This window comes from Pinus tabuliformis, chromosome 1_2 (assembly GCF_031772625.1).
Source record: "Pinus tabuliformis cultivar Carrire ecotype Pingquan chromosome 1_2, CPIR1, whole genome shotgun sequence".
NCBI lineage: Eukaryota > Viridiplantae > Streptophyta > Pinopsida > Pinales > Pinaceae > Pinus > Pinus tabuliformis.
Window position 1 is genome coordinate 1,185,651,369 of NC_142298.1, and position 19,709 is coordinate 1,185,671,077.

The following is a 19,709-nucleotide window of genomic DNA, read 5'->3' on the forward strand; positions in this document are numbered from 1 at the left end:
CCAATGTTTGGCAATGGGTAGTCCGAAAATAGCTGGATCTCGTGCTCCACTTCCCTCTTAGGTGGTAACCCTTTAGGATCTTGAAAAACATCCCTGTATGCTTATATAAACGCTTCCAATTGTTGTTTTTATTTCCTAGTAGACCCCTCCAGGGATGCCTTACCTCTTGTTGAATCTTCTACAGACTTATTTTCTATTAAAAACAATAAAACATATGTATTGCTGGAACAGATCAATTTCTTGGCTTGGTTGGCACTTACTAGAAAAATTTCTGACTTGCCTTTGTGCACGTTGATGGTGAATGATTTTCCATGCTTGATGAGCTGATACTGGTTGGATCTCCTCATGAATATTGCACCTCACGTGTACATGTAGGGAATCCCAAACACAACTGCACATATATCAAGGGGAACCACATCTAGCTCTACTTCATCAATAAAATAAGCACTAATGGAAAATCTAAGTTTATATTGTTTTTTACCTTCAACTATACATCCTTATTTACCCATCCCAGTGGATATGTGTTTGAATGATCACAAAATTTCAACCCCAACTTCTTGACCAACTCTGTTGTAATGAGATTCACCTATGATCCTCAGAAAAATAGAGCATCAATCTCTGTCTTCTTGACCTATATCTTTATATGGAAGACTTTGGTCATTTCTTTCTCTTCTTATTGTTGAAATTTACTCAGGTTCACCTCCTTCTGCACTAATGTACATAGAATCTTCTCATCCATGATCAAGCTACTTTCAACTTGGTTGCTCGAATCAGTAGCCATGAGATTATTCTTCTTATCTTTCTTTTTTCTCTTCGATTTTAGCTCTGGATGCAACTTCCAACACTTATCCTTTGTATGACTATCAATGTTGTAGTGGTTGATGGGATCTTTACATTGGTGTGTTGTTTCTTTCATTTTTTTTTCTTTTCCTCCTTTCTACTTCTTCTTCTCCTCTTTAGAAGTTTCATATTTCTCCTTCTGCTTCGATCCACTTGATTTCTCTCTCTTTAGGCCTATGCTCTATAGGTATTGTGCCTATACACAAGCCTCATCCACTAGTTTGGGCTTAAACAACATCACTTTCTCACAAAGATGGTGGTGTAGACCCCCAAATACTTAAGGAGTACATTTGGGTTCTTTGGGAAGATAACCAACATTATGGCCATCTTTCTAAACTCTGTGGTGTACTCCTGCATACTTTTCCCCAACTTTTTCTTGAAGTAGTGCTACCAGATCCACTGGTCGTCTACGTATCCAATGGGGTAAAACTATGATTTAATGAGGGTTTTGAAGTCCTCCAACTTAGTCACTATAGGATCTCCCTCAAACCTTAGGGTCTTTGTTTGGCTCTCCCACCAAGCCATGGCATGGCCCTCTAATTTTAGTAAGAAAAATGATATCTTTTGTTCTTCCTCACTTTGATGGATGCTGAAATACACTTCCGGTTGCTCCAACTAGTGATTCAACTTTAGAGCGTTGATATCACCATGTATGACTTGATATTGACCTTCAATTCCATTCTAAATTGGGGCGCTAGTTGATTCATGAAACTTGAAATGGGTTGATATTTTCAAAGTTCTTTCTTCGGTTGATTCTCCATTTCTTCTAATCTCCTGATCCCCTTTTGGTTTATCCTCTACATTTGAACCCCCATTTTCTCCAAATATACCAAGCTTATTACTCAGGGCCACAATGAGGAGATTTACATTATGATTTATATCTACAACTTGTTTTTCCAACAACAAAATCCTCTCCTTTGCAGGTTCACGAGGGTTATTCACATATTCATTAGCCATGACTAGGGTTTTATGATTTTTGACCCCGCCGATCTAGATCCCTTGCAAATGTCCACAATATAACAAAAGGAACCTACTTTGATACCAATATGATCCATAAACTACCATGGATATTCCACTGGACATTTCATCACAACAAATCTGATAAAATTATATTTAAAATATTAAATTATACACTATTACAATTTTATTAGATTTTTGGATATGTAGATATAATGTTAATAGTGCATGCATGTGAATCGAAATTATGTAGAAAATAGAGATGGAAAAATAAAATCTCACACACAATTGACACAAGATATGTTATGGGAAACCCTTTCTAGAGAAAAACCCAGTTGGAAGGTGAGGTCACTCCCCTCTCTTTCTTTGAACGGAAATATGGTTGGGAGTACAAAGAAGTATGGCCTATGGCCTGTGGGCTGCTATAGTGCACAAATGCTTTATGTGTGCTCTACCTCCTATCCTCATTGGCTATTTTTTCTCAACTATGGAACAAATGCACTCGAAATAATGGAAGCCCTTTTCCTCCTAGTGGCCCGATTATAACATAGCTCAATAGCCTACTAGTGGCTGGGTTTGACTACCTAAACTCTTAACCAAAGTTACAATATAGACTCTTCTAGAGTGTTCTACATCATAATCATGTGGCTAGCCCATTTTTTTATAAATAATTAGGGCTGATGTGGCATCCTTTTGAATTATGGTGGTGAAAACAGGAAGGTCAACTTCTGAGTGGCATAACTTTCACATAGAAACTCTGATTGACACAATTATTGCATTGTTAGAAATATATTTATGTGTAGAATAGGAAAATAGGTGTTGCACGAAAGTGATAATTTTTATGCCACAAAAAATATTGTTTGATGCTAATGCTCTCGAAAGGTTTGAGACCCTATTTTTTCCAAACAAGGTCCTGCCAATAAAAATGGTCCCATGAGCCAATTCCTCCACTTTTTCCACTCTGAAAGCATAAATATGGATGAAAATAAATGTAATGATGCAATCCGGATCATGTATCATCCTCATATTCTTTCAATGGGATTGTAAAAGTAATGAAAAAGAAAGTGTAGGAAGTAGATAACATGATAGAAGAAGAAAGTCCAAGGAGACTAGTTGAGTCAACAATAGATATGGACACCCCTTCAATATGACCCTAAGGTTATGAGTGAGGGTGTTGGATATAAGTAGGGGTCCTTAAAAGGAAGTTGATATCTCAATCCCTACACTAAAAGTTTTAAAAAAGTTTGGATAGGTGTATGCTACTTACATATCTTATGAATAACTCAATTGTTAAGAAAGAGGTGGGGTATTGAGGTTGATTAGACACTTTCTAAGGGTTCACATTACAAGTTAAAATTAGCTAGGAAGTGGAAATATCACAAGTAGTTGGTTCAACCAAGAGGAGGCCTAGGTTCAACTTGCACTTTCCCACACAAGTTTTTGTTTGTGGAGGAGACATTAACTTGACTATTGGAAGAATTGGGATTTGGGAAGAGGATGGGACAAAAGATCATCCAACAATTCTTGTAGCATTTATTTATTTTAAAAAATATAGTAGATGTGGTACTAGCGGAATAAATCCCAACCTAGAGGACAAGAGAATATGGGGAGGTACATTAGAAAATAGGTAATTCATATTCTTAATGTTTGATTATTTGCTTGTTTTTGTCAGGCCAGGAAGTAACTACTCAAATCAAATCATATTATTCATTCAGGTTGTTCATTATTATATACAAGAGGGAGTAACTATTCAGTTAATCTCCCAATGATTCTCCATCTTCTCTATTATTTATTTACACTAATTACAATTGTTCACCCAATCCCTATGATTACGTGTCAACATTCCCCCTCTTAATCTGAAGGGATGTTGGTGAGTCCAAGCATCATTTTGAATCTTTCAAGCTTTTATCTTCCAAGCGCTTTGGTGAAGATGTCTACAAATTTCTCATTAGTGGAACAATGGCGAAGATGGATTGTTTTGGCCTCAACATGATGTCGAATCAGATGATATTTTGTATTGATGTGCTTTGTTCGGTCATGGAACTTTGGGTTCTTGGCCAACTTTATTGCCGAGGTATTGTCAATCATGAGTGGAGTTGATTGTACTTGTTTTACCTGCAAATATTCAAGAATTTTCCTGAGCCACACAATTTATTTTGTTTCCTCAGCTGTTGCCACATATTTTGCCTCTGTTGTGGAATCTGGTAGAACTGATTGTTTGCATGACCTCCAGGAGACAACTCCTGATCCAAGACTCATAACATAACCTGAAGTAGATACCCCAGTTTCTTTATCTCCATCGAAGTTTGAATCAGAGTATCCAATCAAGCTGAAGTCGCCCACCTGTGTATACTTTATTCCAAAGTCTTGAGTTCCTTTCAATTACTTTAGAACTCTTTTTGCAACAGACCAATGTCCCTCACAAGGCTTTTGCATAAACCTGGAGACGATTCCAATAGCAAACGAAATTTCTGGTCTGGTAGTAGTTAGGTAGTTGAGACTTCCTACAAGCTATCTATACTTTGTTGCATCCTCAAATTCTTTTCCTTCAATGGATGTGAGCTTTAAGTTTTGTTCCATTGGAGTAGTTGGAGGATTGAGTTCAGTCATGCCAAACTTGTTCAACAGATCTCCATTGTACTTCTTTTGAGAAAGGAATATGGACTTCAGATGTTGAGTTACTTCAATACCAAGATAGTAATGAACATAGCCCAAATCAATCATTTCAAAACCTTTCCTCAATTCCTTCTTTATGGATGCAATGTAGCTCTCATTGTTTCCTGTCATCAAAAGATCATCTACATATGCCACAAGATATACAACTATTTTTCCAACCTTCTTGACAAACAGAGTTGCATCATCAAGATCATAATTTTTGAAATTGAGTTTCAGAAGATGCTCAGTTAATTTTTCATACCAGGCTCGTGGTGCTTGTTTGAGGCCATACAAGGATTTCACAAGTTTGCATACTTTATGTTCATGTACTTTTAAAACAAATCCTTCAGGCTGGGACATAAAAACATTCTCGTTTAGATCTACATTAAAGAAAGCAGTTTTTACATCCATTTGATGAACTTTCCAATTGTTCTGAGCTGCTAGGGAAAAGAGTGTCCAGATGGTAGCCCATTTTGCTGTGGGGGAAAAAGTCTCCTCATAATCGACCCCTTCCTTCTGTGAAAAACCTTTTGCCACAAGCCTAGCTTTGTGCTTGTCAAGTGAGCCATCAAATTTATACTTTTTCTTGTAGACCCACTTGCAGCCAATTGGTTTGGTTCCCAATGGAGGATCAACTAGCTTCCAAGTGCCATTCTTTACCAGGGCATCATACTCCTTTTGCATTGCTTCTTTCCATTAATCATGAGAAGTAGCTTCTTTGAATGAAGTTGGTTCAAAATATGTAGACAAATTCAATTCACAATCATAAGAAACATCCATATCAACAGGTGAATCAGAGTCATCTATATCACCTCCATTTTGCCGGTTTGAATTTCTAGTTCCTGTCTTTCGAACCTCATCAATATGAACTCTTTCAAGTGTCTTTGTTAGCCACTTTGGGGGACCTTTCTCAAATGGTCCAGGCTGCTCTGTTGATTGAGTTGGGACTGAATCAAGATTGAGTCTCCCAATTCTGTCAATCACATCACTCAAAGTATCATCCATTGTTGGAGTTTCATGCAGGGGAGAGAGTGCTTCAGAAGAAGATTCCACAAGTTTATCTAGCATAGGAATCCCCCCTTCAAGATGTGGAATTTGATTATCAAATTCTTGAAATGATTTTGCATTTGTGAATCTATCCAAGCGATTAAGTTGCCGCTCAACAACATTGTCAGTTTTGGATGATTCAAGAAAGATTACATCTCTAGATACAACAAACTTTTTACTGACTTCATCATAGAGATGGTATGCTTTAGAGGTGTTTGAATACCCCAGGAAGATACACTTACGACTTCTTGCACCAAGTTTGTTTCTCTGTACCTTTGGTATTAAGGCATAACATGTGGAACCAAAGACCCTAAGATGCTTTACCAAAGGAATGTGCCCATACCACATTTCATAAGGAGTCTTGTTTCTAATAGCATTAGATGAACATCTATTCTTTACATATACAGCACATAGAACTACATCAGCCCGAAACACCAATTTTACATTTTTGAAAAACATCATGGAGCGCACCATATTTAAGATTTTCCTATTCATTATTTCAGCTACTCTGTTTTGTTGGGGATTATAAGGCACAATTGTTTAATGTTTGATCCCATGTTGGCGAAGATAGTTTTCAAATTCATTTGAAGTGTATTCTTTTCCATTATCAGTGCGAATAGAGCCATTATGAGATTGTGCATCATTTTCAATCCATGTATGAAAGTTCTTGAATGTTTGAAAAGCATCAGATTTGTTCTTCAATAAATAAACCCAACACATTCTGGTGTAGTCATCAATAAATGTCATCATATATTTATTTCCATTTGCAGAAGGAATAGGCATTGGACCACATAAATCTGAATGAATGAGTTCAATTTTTCTATGTGCTCTTGAATGTGAATCATGAAAAGACTGTTTGCTATGCTTGCCTAGAATGCAAGCATCACATTGCATAAGTTTCCTAGGAATTGTAGGCAAACCAGTAACACCCTTTTTCTTCAACAAGTGGAGGCTGTCATAGTTCAAGTGTCCAAATCTAGCATGCCATAATAAACTTGATGGAAATGTACCTTCTTCATAATGAGAATTGTATGAGAGATTTTGTGCATGAGCAGAGGTACCTTGTAGCTTGAGAAGCCTTTCTTCTTCTATACCTTGTCATGACAAGTGAGTGGTCTAATACTTTTATTACCTCAATCTTGCCATCAAACATATGAATGGACTGTCATTGCTGGCAGATGTGGACCAAGGACAACAAGTTTCTCCTCAGCTGTGGGAGATACAAAACATAATGCAGAAGAAAGTCTGGAAGACCAGGCAATTTAAACCTGATTGTGCCAAGCCTTGATGGCTTGAGTTTTGATTTGTTTGCAAAGTATACTGCTCCATCAACATTGTTAGTAAATTATTGAAAAAAAATCTCTTCTGAAATTAATGTGGCAAGTTGCTCCTGAATCAAGCAACCAATCATTTTTCCAAGAAGCAAGTGAAGCATTAAATAAGCCTTCATTTAATCCAATATTACAGTGTGCCACAACATAGTGAGCAGATTCAAGTGCTTTACCTTTCTCTCTATCATTAGTTTTACCTTTGGGTTGGTTTCTTTCCTACTTAATTATGTCCCAAAGAAACTTGCATGTGGATGCATCATGTGATCCATCTCTTTTGCAGTGTATGTAGTGAAAATCTGAATTTTCTCCTTAAGAGTGTCTGCCCCCCCTGCCTCTGAAATTTCTTCCTCTTCCTCTGGAAGAATCTTGAGCAAGATTATTTTCTCTATGAGCAAGGCACATAGCCTCTTCAGAAGACTCAGGAGTTGTCCTCTTCCCAAAAGCTTTCTCTCTTTCAGCAATCTTTTTCACAAGGGAGTCAAAGGTAATATCTTTGAGGTTTCCATTTGCTTGCAATGACTCAAGATAATTTGAGTAAGTGGGATAAAGTGCCTTGAGAAAATCTATCAGAGGAATAACCTGTTCAACATTAGTGACTTTGATATCATGCATTATAGATTTTACTTCTGATGCAAGAGCAAGAGGATCATTATTTTGTAATTCAAGGGTGAAGAGTTTAATCATGAGTTGAACAACTTCAAGTGCAAAGTGTGAGTCATAGAGTTCCTTCAGTTTTTGTAAGGCTTCGAAAGCATTTGAAAATAGTGAAATATGGCAACTCACTTCTTCATTTACTGATGCTTCAATCAATGCATAAGACTTGCTATTCTTATTTTCCCAAATGGCTAATTCCTTGTCTGAAGTAGACTGCTATGGCTCTTTGTCTCCGTTTCCAACACACACTCCTTTCCACAGCTCATTAAAAATGAGAGTGTGTTTGAGTTTCCACGACCATTCTGGATAGTTCTCTTTGCCGGTGAGAACCACTCCAACTATAGAGATCAATGATTGCATTTAAATGTGTACTGTGTAAAAAAAAATTCTGATTTACTGGCAAAAGTTTTCACTTGCTACGTAGACAAAAATATAAAAAATATTATTCTGATATGTAAATATCAGAGATCTTTTTCGAATTTGTCGTAAGATATAAACTAGCTTATAGGGTCACCTATGGTGAAATTGGTAAGAATTTCCATTCCTCGAACTAACTCGGCATATGAACAGAATTAGTTAAAGCTGTAAGCAATACACGATATATATATATATATATATATATATATATATATATATATATATATATATATGTATGAGGTTTGGGAGCGTTCAGAAATATATGATATGGAGGAGCTGTGAGGCGGTATGATACCTGTGTGGAACAATGTTATATATGAAACAAACAGCGTAGGAGTTAGTGTAGGAGCCAAACAAACAATGTAGGAGGTAAAACTGCGTAGGAGACAGCATATATATATATATATATATATATATATATATATATATATATATATATATATATATATATATATATATATATATATATATATATATATATATATATATATATATATATATATATATATATATATATATATATATATATATATATATATATATATACCAACCTTATATATATATGGAACAGCGTAGGACCAGAGCGATATATGTAGGGGAGAGGGCCGAGATTGCGTAGTTGGGAGATCTGGTATTACAAAAGTAACAGGTATACGCAGTGGATTAAATATGTAGTAGTATTGTAGTGGAGTATTGACAGGAGATATGAGGTTTGAACCTTGCTCAAGCGTAGCCCAGCAGATTCAGCAGCAACATGGAACAACATATACCATGAATTATTTCAACAATTTTCAAAAATCCATTGACATGAATGCAAATGGTTCATAGCATACGAAACATACAATAAGCTTCACTGCTCAGGAGTTTTGACCAAATGCACAGTTCAACGCTTTAACTCCTTTCGCTCCTTTCACTCACTAAATATTATGAGCCCACGCTTCAAAGCGCTTCATTTCCTTCACAAATTATTACTCTTGGCAGTGTTCAATCCAATGTGGAGGCATAGGGACAAAGGAAAATGGCAAGAAATTCAAGACAAATTTCTGAAACAAACGAAAGAAGGGAATTACAATGGCAGGTATGCCAAAAATGGAGCTGGCTCTGATACCATGTCAGGCCAGGAGGTAATTCGTCAAATCAAATCATATTATTCATTCAAGTTGTTCATTATTATATAGAAGAGGGAGTGACTGTTCAGTTCATCTCCCGATGACTCTCCATCTTCTCTATTATTTATTTACACTAATTACAGTTATTCACCCAATCTCTATGATTAGGTGTCAACAGTTTTATTAGGTACATTTGGATCTTTGGTGGGTGCAAAAGAGAATTTGGATCATCTCCCAATTATACTTAAACTAGTGTTGGGAAATATGAAATCAATATCCCCCTTCAAATTCCATACTCCTTTAATCACAAATGAGGAATACAACTAGTTGGTAGTCATACTTAAATGTAAGCACATTAAAGAAAGAACTAGTGAACATGCTATGAAATCTTTTCATCATAATAAATCACCAAGGAATGGGGAAAAATCACAATGCACCATCAAACAAAATATTAGAGGATGTGGAGTTGGTATAAGAAGTCTTACATAGTAGAATTAAGGATGATACTATATTCATATAATATCGAGAAGAGGTGGAGGATATGGAAAAAGTGAGAACAAAGTGTTGGCTTTAGAGGAGGCTTGCTAGCATAGAAAACACAAGGCTACATGACTATAATATGGGGATGATGACTTCAAGTTCTTCCACATATTGACACAAGAAGTAAAAAATAACATGGTTGGTGTTTTTGCAAGCATTTTTTTTACATGGGATACTCCAAGAATGTGGATGGAAAGGACAATCCTTATGTTCGAAAATGAAAGAAGCTCATATCTTCCTTCATTTTCATTTCTCTATAGAGGTATGGTTGAGAGAAAATTTTATCACAAGGGGAATAGGTCCAAGGGAAGGGAATCTAGTAAATGATAATGTACAATCGCAAATGGAAAATCAAACATTGAGAAGAAATCACCCAGCTCATCCAATGTTTGTCATTTGGGCTATTTGGATCATGAGGAGTGATATTTCAAAGGAAGCATACTGACACTATCATGGTATTTTATAGAGTGAAGGGCATTTATACATTTTCAACCAACTGACAAAGGAGAAAAAAAAAGCAGAACAAAGTTCCATATTTAAAAGTGGATATAATAAGGTCATTTGGAATTTTGACATGAAAACTCAAATAAATGCAAGGATTAATGGTGAAAGTGGGGTTACCTCCATTAGAGGCAAAAAAATTATATCATTTTACTACAAGTTAAAGATTTGGTAAAATTAAAAGTAGCTCTAATCAGGATCCCTCTTGCACATTGATTAGACATCAGATCCCTTCAAGTGATAAACAACTCTAAATTGACCATCTCTTGGCTAAACATCTAGATTTCCATGACAAATACTACTCTTTAAACACATTATTTAACATTGCAGGAGTTTTTGAAGAGGTTTAAATTGGTGGATTGTTTGCATGCCATAAAGGACATAATCAAGTGGAAAATATTCTTTCAAGTTAAGGATGAAACCAACTAATAGGAGTATTACGAGTCACCATGCATGAGTAGGGAACACAATAAACAATGTTTCCAAGACATGATTTTAGTGTGTTCTTAATGGATGGAGACAGGACAACACATGAATTAAGTGTGGTTCTCAAATAAAGTATTGGCCTTGTAAAAATAATTATTCTTGTTGATACACAAGATAAAGCATTGCATGGGGTTGAGTTTTGTGGCTCACCATAAGGGTTTATATGTTTCCCAAGGATCTATTTTTCTCCCCTCATAGTTTGAATGAAATTAATACTAGATGAGTCTTCTTATATTTCTCATGTTTTCATGATGGAGATTGATAGACTATATGTTGAAGATATCCCTAGTACTATCAACATATTCTATTCTAATTCATATTTCATCAATCTACACTAGTAATGCAAACTTGTGATTTGGTGCTTCTTGAATTGTTCGTTCCATTGTGAAATTCATTCATCAATTTTCAGTTATTTGAACAAAATTTGTAAATGTGCCATGCAGGGTGATAGGTTTGACTTGTATACCCCCAATTCAAGGACCCTTCTTCACTCTAGCCTAAGCCTCCCTCTCTCATTGCTCTATCTACATGCCACAGTGAGAATGAGGTTTGACCCCCCCAATCCCTTCTTTTTCTTTTCTCTCACATTAGTATCCTATCTCTTTCTCAATCAAAATGATAATACACAACCACAATACAATTCCCTCATATAAACCGAGGGTTGCGTTCTAAGGAAAAAAACCCTAAATTAACATAACTTGTACTGTCTAATCATTCGTCTAATGAATGACAGAGAGTGACTACAAAATTGCAATATTTTACAAGGAAAAATTTCACCTATTTTTAGCTTCGGGGGTGTTGTCCCCAAACCCCCCTGGGGGGGCTCATAAAAGTCATCTTTCCCTCCCCTTGGAGCCCCCTGACAATGATTAAATGAGCGACGTTGCCACCCCATTTAGGAATTGGGGTCCAACGCGACTAAGAACTCTCAATCAAGAAGATAATCAAGCTCTACACCCAACATATTGGTGGTTGGATAATTCCTATCTTTCCATATAATAGTTATTTCTTAGCTTTGTTTCAAATTTCAATTGAAAGAAAATTTGTGCTTCATCATGAAAAAGAGTTGGAGTTGGGGTCCCTCGAGTTTTATTTTATGCGAATGGAAGGTCAATTTTGACCTTCATAGAGAAAGCCTATCTATGCTTATGTTTGGGCCATTCTTCTCATTCTTTCCTTACTTTTCTAGAGTGTAGGGTTCTGATCTTGAATCAATTGTAAACAAAATCAGCCAGTACTTTTTGGAAGAGATCAAACTTATACGTGGGAAACTTTCCATGGGTCCAAAAAATCAACTACTAATGCATACCACTCAAATGTTTTAGATTCCATGACATAGGGCATATTCAAACTCATTGTGATAATTTGTTTCCATTTCCTCCCTTTTTTTGTTTTCTTGGAAATCTAAGGTTTCTCTAAAGCCATATTTATAATTTTTTGCGCTAAATACTTCGCTATCTAAGGAAGTGGCCCCGATCATGGTTGATTCAATGATCAATAAACCTGTTGCTTCAAAGTATTTGGGACATGGAGGCAAGGCTTTCAACAACATGTCAACTCTTCCCTTTAGTAAGTATGCTATTTTTGTTACCTATTCACATGGATTATTCAATGTTAAGGGTTCCTCCCCTTCTATTTCCCCTCTCCCTAAGCCTTTAGCTAATTGGGCCTTCTCTCCTATTCCTCTACCCCTTCCTGTGACCTCCCCATAATGCTCCTCACTTAAATTTAGAAATAGAAATAATCCTAGCAATTGCAACCCTTCGTACATGTCTACCCGTACATCCTTGGTGCCCTCTAGTGTGGATTTCCCTACCCTAGTTGTAGATCATCCTCCCCCATCAAGTGGTCTTCCTTCCACCCCTAAAGAAAAGGCCCCTTTCAAATTTTGTATCTTCTTCACTCCAGAATTAAGACTATGGAAGATGGTTCCTCCAATGGAGGATTAGATCTAAACAAGTCTTAGGGCTTGCATGTGGGAGTTTAATCCCAGCTCTCCCTAGCCCAAATTCAGGAAAAGAAAGACATTCAAAAGGGAAATCAATCCACTATAGTCTAGGACCTTGGAGTATAGAAGGCCTATTGCAAGTCCTCACCATGATTTTCTTCTCCTTTAATGCCCATGCGATAGGTGACACCCCAAAATAATTAACCCTCAAGAAAATCATAAAATATTTTTCTCCTGATGTTATCATGATTTAAGAAGCTATGTGTTCCAAGTCCAAAGCCATGGAGTCTTTCTCTTCTTGATTAAAATTTTGGTCTTTTAGTAGTTTGGAATCTAATGATATGTGTGGAGGGCTCCTCAAGAACTAAAGCCCCAAAATCAAAGTTGTTTTTTCTTCATTTTTTATCTATGGAATATTTATTATATATGAAGAATGTGATTTGGATTCATATTTTTTCCTAATCAATATCTATGGACCTTATGGATGACCTCAATCGATATACAAACACACACACACACACACATAACTTGTCAGGACAATTGCTATAGTCTAACTATCTGACCAAACACTATCTATCGACCTCAATCGATATACAAACACACACACACACACTTAACTTGTCAGGACAATTACTATAGTCTAATTGTATGACCAAACACTATAACTAATCCAACATTATTTAATTTCTTCTTACAATACATTTTTATCAACTCGACTAGACTAGTCATATGAGTCGACTAGCTTCTTCAACATTCTAGTCGGTTAGGCTGACTAGCTCCTCAAACATCTCCCCCACCCTCAAAGCCTTCTTCATCCCAAAGAAGGGGAGAGTTGAAGTGATAAAAAAGCTTAATCAAACTTTAATAGAGATTTGCTTTTTGTTTTTTGTTTTGTTTTGTTTTGTTTTTTATTTTTATTTTTTATTTTTTTTCTACAATTGATGTCATTTTCTCTTGAAAATAAAATGTTTCTAACATAAAATAGATTACAACAAAAGTAAATTAAGGCAAGACAGTTGGTAGTTCTTTGGTAGGTATTTTTGCAGCCTCGTTCGAAACTTTTGGGATTGGATCGATCGATTGATTTATTGTTGGTCAACTTCAACTTCGTGGGATTTTTGTTTTGAAGCTACAACATATGTCAAAACCCTTGGTGCGAAGAACTGGTGAGTGGAACATAGTGGTTGTCGTAATGAATAACATGCTAGAAATGGTGGAGGAATGTTTGGGAATGAATTTTGATAAGTGACTATAGTGAGGATTCACATAAGATAGATCATTCATGCATAGCCATTCTATATTTAGCACTAGCTTCTTTAAGATGTGATAGGTACTGAAATTTTTCTTCCAAGGGCATGCCTTTTGCTATCCTTTTAATGAAGGGTTTGGCAGTCTCAATATTCAAGACTTGAGTAAGAAATCCTTGTAGGAAATCAGATGCATTACTAGCTTCATGATGTGCTTTATTCCCTTCCCTAAGCCACATGTGCTCATGCTGCAACAATTGTGCATGGATTTTTCATTCTTTATCTAGTTGGTTTTCAAGTGCTTTCTTTTCTTTGGAATCTACAAATTGTCTTGAAGCCAATTCACAAATGAGCATATCTTGAGCCTTGATTTTACTGTGATTGATTATGAGATAGGTAGCCTAGTTGTTTTGTGTAATCATGAGAGAAACTCCCCTGTCAAGTGAATTATCCAAAGTTTGTTTGGCTATGAGGAATTCATCATGGGATTTCTACAAGATCTCTGTAAACTATGGGTTTCTAATGACTGTAGGTTGGTCCTGAAGATTTTTTACCTATGCATTGAGTTGTTCATTTTTATCACTCATCTGATACACCAATTTTTGGATAGCAATGAGATGATCATCAACCTTGGATGGAGTGGGGATTTTAATTTTTTTCTAATGCCTGGTCTTGACAATCCAGCCAAGTCTCCCTTTCTCGTTCCTATTTTTGTTGAAGCTCATTGGTGTCCCTTTTCCTCTTTTGCAACCTCCTCTTAGCAACTTTAACAAATTATTCAAAAACCTAAAAAAAATTGTTTGTCACTAGCAATCTTGATATCGACATACTTGGTGGAAATATCAACATACTCCTTTTTATCTTTATTTCCTGGTGTGCTTGTCAATTCTAGTTCTGTGGAAGCCATGCCGACCAGAATAGGCTTGATAACCGGTGAAGTATTCACAAATGGTGAATTGGTAGCTAGTACTTCAGTCGTTACTTCTTGCTTTTGGTTAGTTGATACATTAGTTGTTTGTTCATTATGACCTCTGATTGTTTTGTTGGAGTGAGTGCGCTTAGACGAATTTTTTTGCGAATTCACTTCAAAGTTAACTTGTTGGTCTGACAAGTGCTGCTCCATTTGATTCTGCTGTGATTGATTATGCTCCGAATGAGTCTGATTAGACTAATGTTTCTCCCACTGGGTATGATCCATATGAGTCTACTGTGATTGGTTATGATCCAACTGAGTCTGATCTGATTGATGTTGCTTTGACTAGTTTTACTCCGACTGATTCTACTATGATTGAGTCTGATCTGACTGATGTTTCTCTGACTAGTTCTGCTCCGACTGATTCTACTCAGACTGATGGTGTTCTTTTTCAATACGAGTTAGAGAGTTAACACTTGTATCATTTTTTAAGTTAATTTTAGTCACTTTATTAGTTTGTTTTTCAGAAACATACTATGTCTAATTATGACTTTTATTTGTAGTACCATTATGTTAAGGTTTCTTAGTGGACAAAGTGCCATTATGCTTAATACTCTAATTTTGTGAAGCTTGAAAAATCTTGTCCATTATCTATTGAATATTGTTAGAAAAAATTCCCTTGGAACTTTCTATTGCATTATGGGTTCGAGTCTTGATGGAAGAAGCTTTGGATTTTTGAGTCTTCTTGACCATTTTTTTCTTTTGGATGCAATTTTATGATAACTTCCCATAGTTTCTGCTATTATTCAAGGTGATTTAGATAAATTTCTTTAAGTACCTTCTACCAATCTCCTGATTTGGTCATGGTTAGAGTGGTCTTGGGACTATGAGACTCTTTACGGGCAGACTTTTTAGAAGTTTCAAGCAAAAGGACTGATAAACCAATTTTGAAAGGGTGTAAAAACAAAGTGGCTTGTGCCTCTTCTTCTAGTTTGGAATCAACCAAGAGGGTAATGATATCATGAGAATGGTCAAAGACTCTGGGAGGGATGACATAGTTGGTGTTAGATTGTTAATGGAGTTCGTCAAATACTTGGTCAATGGAAATCTGGTACAATATTTCTTGGGGGTTGACTTATGCAGAGTTATTCTACCATACTTTAGTATAGTCTAAACATATTTGAATAATAGAACAAGGGGATAAGGCTCGATGACCACGTTGAGGAACTCTCCATTTATTGGAGATGTTCTTAATGTTCAACAACCAGTTCCTAAAAAGTTCATGAGGACCTAAGGATTGGGGTTTCCTCGACCAGTTGTGCGAAAAGATCCTAAAATTGTGCATGAGAGGCACATCCTTTTTTGTGAAGTCTACCTCCCCGATTGGTGGATTGGAATTCATGGCTAACCAAATTAACAGAGAGGAGAAACGAATGGTCTTACCCAAATTTTGACAATATTTACAATTGGATTTAATGATTTCGACTAGATGTTCTACCCAATTTTACTCTTTGCCAACTTTTGCTATCTCGCCAATTGCTTCAAGCATTATCAATTTTACATCTGAGGCTCTACCAGTAGTTGTGAGACACAATAAAAATATTTTACATGCCCATCTAACCAACAAGTCCTAAACCTGGTTGATGACCAAACCTCTTGAATTCTTCCCTGAAGCCCCGCCAACAAATTGTGTGAGCCATTTATTGCCATCAATTGTGGTCAACAACTTCTCATCCTTGTATGGTAACCATCAAATGAATAGTGGTTTCATAATTTGGTTGTGGTTGGGCAAGCCAAACCTTTCCACTATGGTATCTACTAACTAAGTATTTTGTGGCCTCTTCCTCATTCCATACAAGTCTACTATTAATGGTGCACCCAAAATGTCCCGAATTCCTTCTTTCCCCAACACTTTAGATTGAGGGTTCCACTCACCATTTGGTTTGGCTAATCAAATTATTTATCCCAAGAGGGTTCATCAACCTTTTCCTTCCTGATGTTGTGCATGCGAATTTCCAATTATGTTTTCCCAACAAGGTAAAACCTTGCATTGGTTCATGGTTCAATTGTAATTTAATTCACTTTAGAACAAAATTTGCACTTTATCATTGTGAAATCATTCCAAAATTATTCAGTTCAAAGGAAATCCAAGAGCTCAGAGTAAGATATTACAGGGCATGTGATATCCGGAATATCGTCAAGGTCGTAGGGAGCTTCGAATGATATTTATGGCAATATTTTTGTTAAGCCCAATCCTTCATTGATTTTTATAGAGGTGGAATTAATTACGCCATCATTATCATTCAATTTATTTCCCTTGAGATGTGTTTTTGATTTATGAGTTTCTCCTCAAACGTTACTCAGAATGTGCATGTCATATAATCACCACCTTCTTCGAGGGGTGGTGAATAATTTTAGAGTGGTTTGAAATGATTCCTACTATACTTATGATAGTGATGAGATGTGCAGAGTCTATGCCATGTCAAGATAAGAAGGATGTACTTGAGTGCCCATATTTTTAAATCCAAGATTTTGTCTTTTATGTGATATGTTGTTAGACTTAGGTTCACACGTTGGATATTTATTAGCGACTAGTTTTCTGAAAGTGCTTCCTAATGGTTGGTATGAACCCCTATTTTGAGTCTCTATCTGGTCAAATCACACTCTGTGACTTTGTTTCGATGGGTGGTTATTTCTTGATTCTGATCGGATTTTATCTGTTGGCTTTATTTTTTCAGTTGAAGTGGAATTTTATATTGGTCTCTGAGTTTTTCTCTATGTTATTTCCAACGTTCTTCTCTGAATTGGTGTCGATCCATATTTTTCTTTTCTCTTAGAATATTGCATATATCTAGCTCTTGCTCCATAATTTTATTGAGATTGCTTGTCTTAATTCTTGTTGGGATCATGATTGTCGTTACACCAAAACCCACAGGTGTTAGTAAACGGATGCATCGCCAGAGTTAACGGATCCTTGAGAGGCGGTTAGTCCATGTCACGAAACACACGGGGAGTGCTAGATTATCCAATGCCCAACAATCTCCCCCCCAGCACGAGCCGGGTGTGATTCGAACTCGAGACCTTTGGCTCTGATACCAGTTGTTGGGATCACGATTGCCATTACACCAAAACCCATAGGTGTTAGTAAACGGATGCATCTCCAAATTTAACGTGTTGAGAATGCAACAAGATGATCGGAGCTTAGTGAAAAGAAGTTGCCTTCACTAAGTGGGCACGCTGGGCAGTTTTGGTGCAAAGTCTAATTTTAGACTATGTCTATTTTTAGACATATGGATCATGGTCTATGAGTTGCAGGATGTTGTTTATGGATGATTGGTCATGTTGGGAAAAAATAGATGGACTTCTATTTTTAGACAACAGCGGAGGTACTGTCAGTCTAAATATAGAACATTCGAATATTATTAGCCCTTAATAATATTTGGACTATAAACATTATCTTATTCTCTTGGAGCACTTCAGTTCGAGCTATAGATGTGGCACATGCAACTGCCTAAAAGAATCACGTGGTTTCCTATGGGTTAAGTGAACTATTGCATGAAGGACTTCAGTTAGAACTCAAGTGATTGAGTTCTGTGGAGTTAGATGAGCAGTTGATGGAGTTCTGTTCAATTTGACTTCGTTGAACTAGTTGTATTTAGTCTAACTGACAAATAGACTAAGTGATGAGTGGTGTGAATTAGTTATTAATTAATTCACTAATTATTAACTCATAAATCAACTGAAGAATACATCAGTTAACTCAGTGCATGGACAGTTCAGTGGAGACAAGTGTTAGAGGTAAGTGAAAGGGCAAGACAGTTGTCAGTTGTGACTATAGTTGTGCATGGATTTGCACATGCATGGATTGAGTATGCTAATGATTATTGCGGAGTGTATACCAAGGCAATTGTAGCTTGGGCTCACGTGATTTTTCAATTGGGATTGCGCAGTGGAGGCAGGCAAAGCAACGGAGGAGATTTGAACCTATGACTTGTTCGGATCTGAGCTAGTTTTGTGTGTAATAGGTGGAGCTAGTACTGAGTACTTGCGAGGAGTATTGTACTATGTATTGTTACATGTTCTCAATCAATATAATATACAGATAGCAGAGGGTTTTCAGCTTTATGCTTTCCCCAGTACATACTGTGTTGATATGTGTGATTGATGCTTCAATGTGCGCATGTGATTGTTTCTTGATTCCGTAAAATTGATGATCAACGTAGAGGAGGTTATGTATTATGCATGTATTACACAAACAGTGTATGATCAGGATAATCTCTGTGAATAAGTGTCATATTATTCAAAATTTCTATATGGTATCGGAGCCAAGTTTATCATTAGATCTATTATTCAGAAAGTGTTTACATTTTATTTCTTCAGGCAGAGTCTGTGATCGGGCCAGGTAGCCTCTGGATTCATCCTTCTTTTGGAAGGTGAGATATCTGGTGAATGCCCGTACAGTCAATCTCTGTACGAGATATACCTTGTTCTCACAAATTTTTGATCAGAAGCAGTTGAGTTTTGAGCTGGTGGAATTCGAATTTGCAGCAGTGTTTTCTTGGTGTCAAAGTTGAAATGTCTTTCAACGGATTGCGATTGGAGTATGCCCTTGAGGGAAGCTCGAATTATATTGCATGGAAAGACAGGATGGAGGCGGTGTTAGATGACAATGGTTTGAAGGAGTTCGTAGATGCGGATGTCCCAAAGCCTACTGATGCTGCTCACGTTGAGGCTTGGCAAAGGAAGACAGCAAAGTGTCGAAGGATTCTATTAGAGGGCATGAAGGATCACATTGTGTCCAGCCTGCATGGAAAGGCTTCTCCATACTTGATGTGGAAAGCGTTGACAGATCTATTCCAAAGCAAGAGTGACCAGAGGAAGTTGGCACTCAAGGATAAACTCAGAAACATCAAAGCAGAGAAAGGAGACAGTATGCCCAAGTATCTCACAAAGTTCACCCAATGCCAGGATGAGCTAGGAAGTGTGGGGGTGGCTGTCGATGATGAGGACTTGGTGAGCTTGGCTCTACTTGGTCTTCCGAAGAGTTGGCATTCCTATCACGAC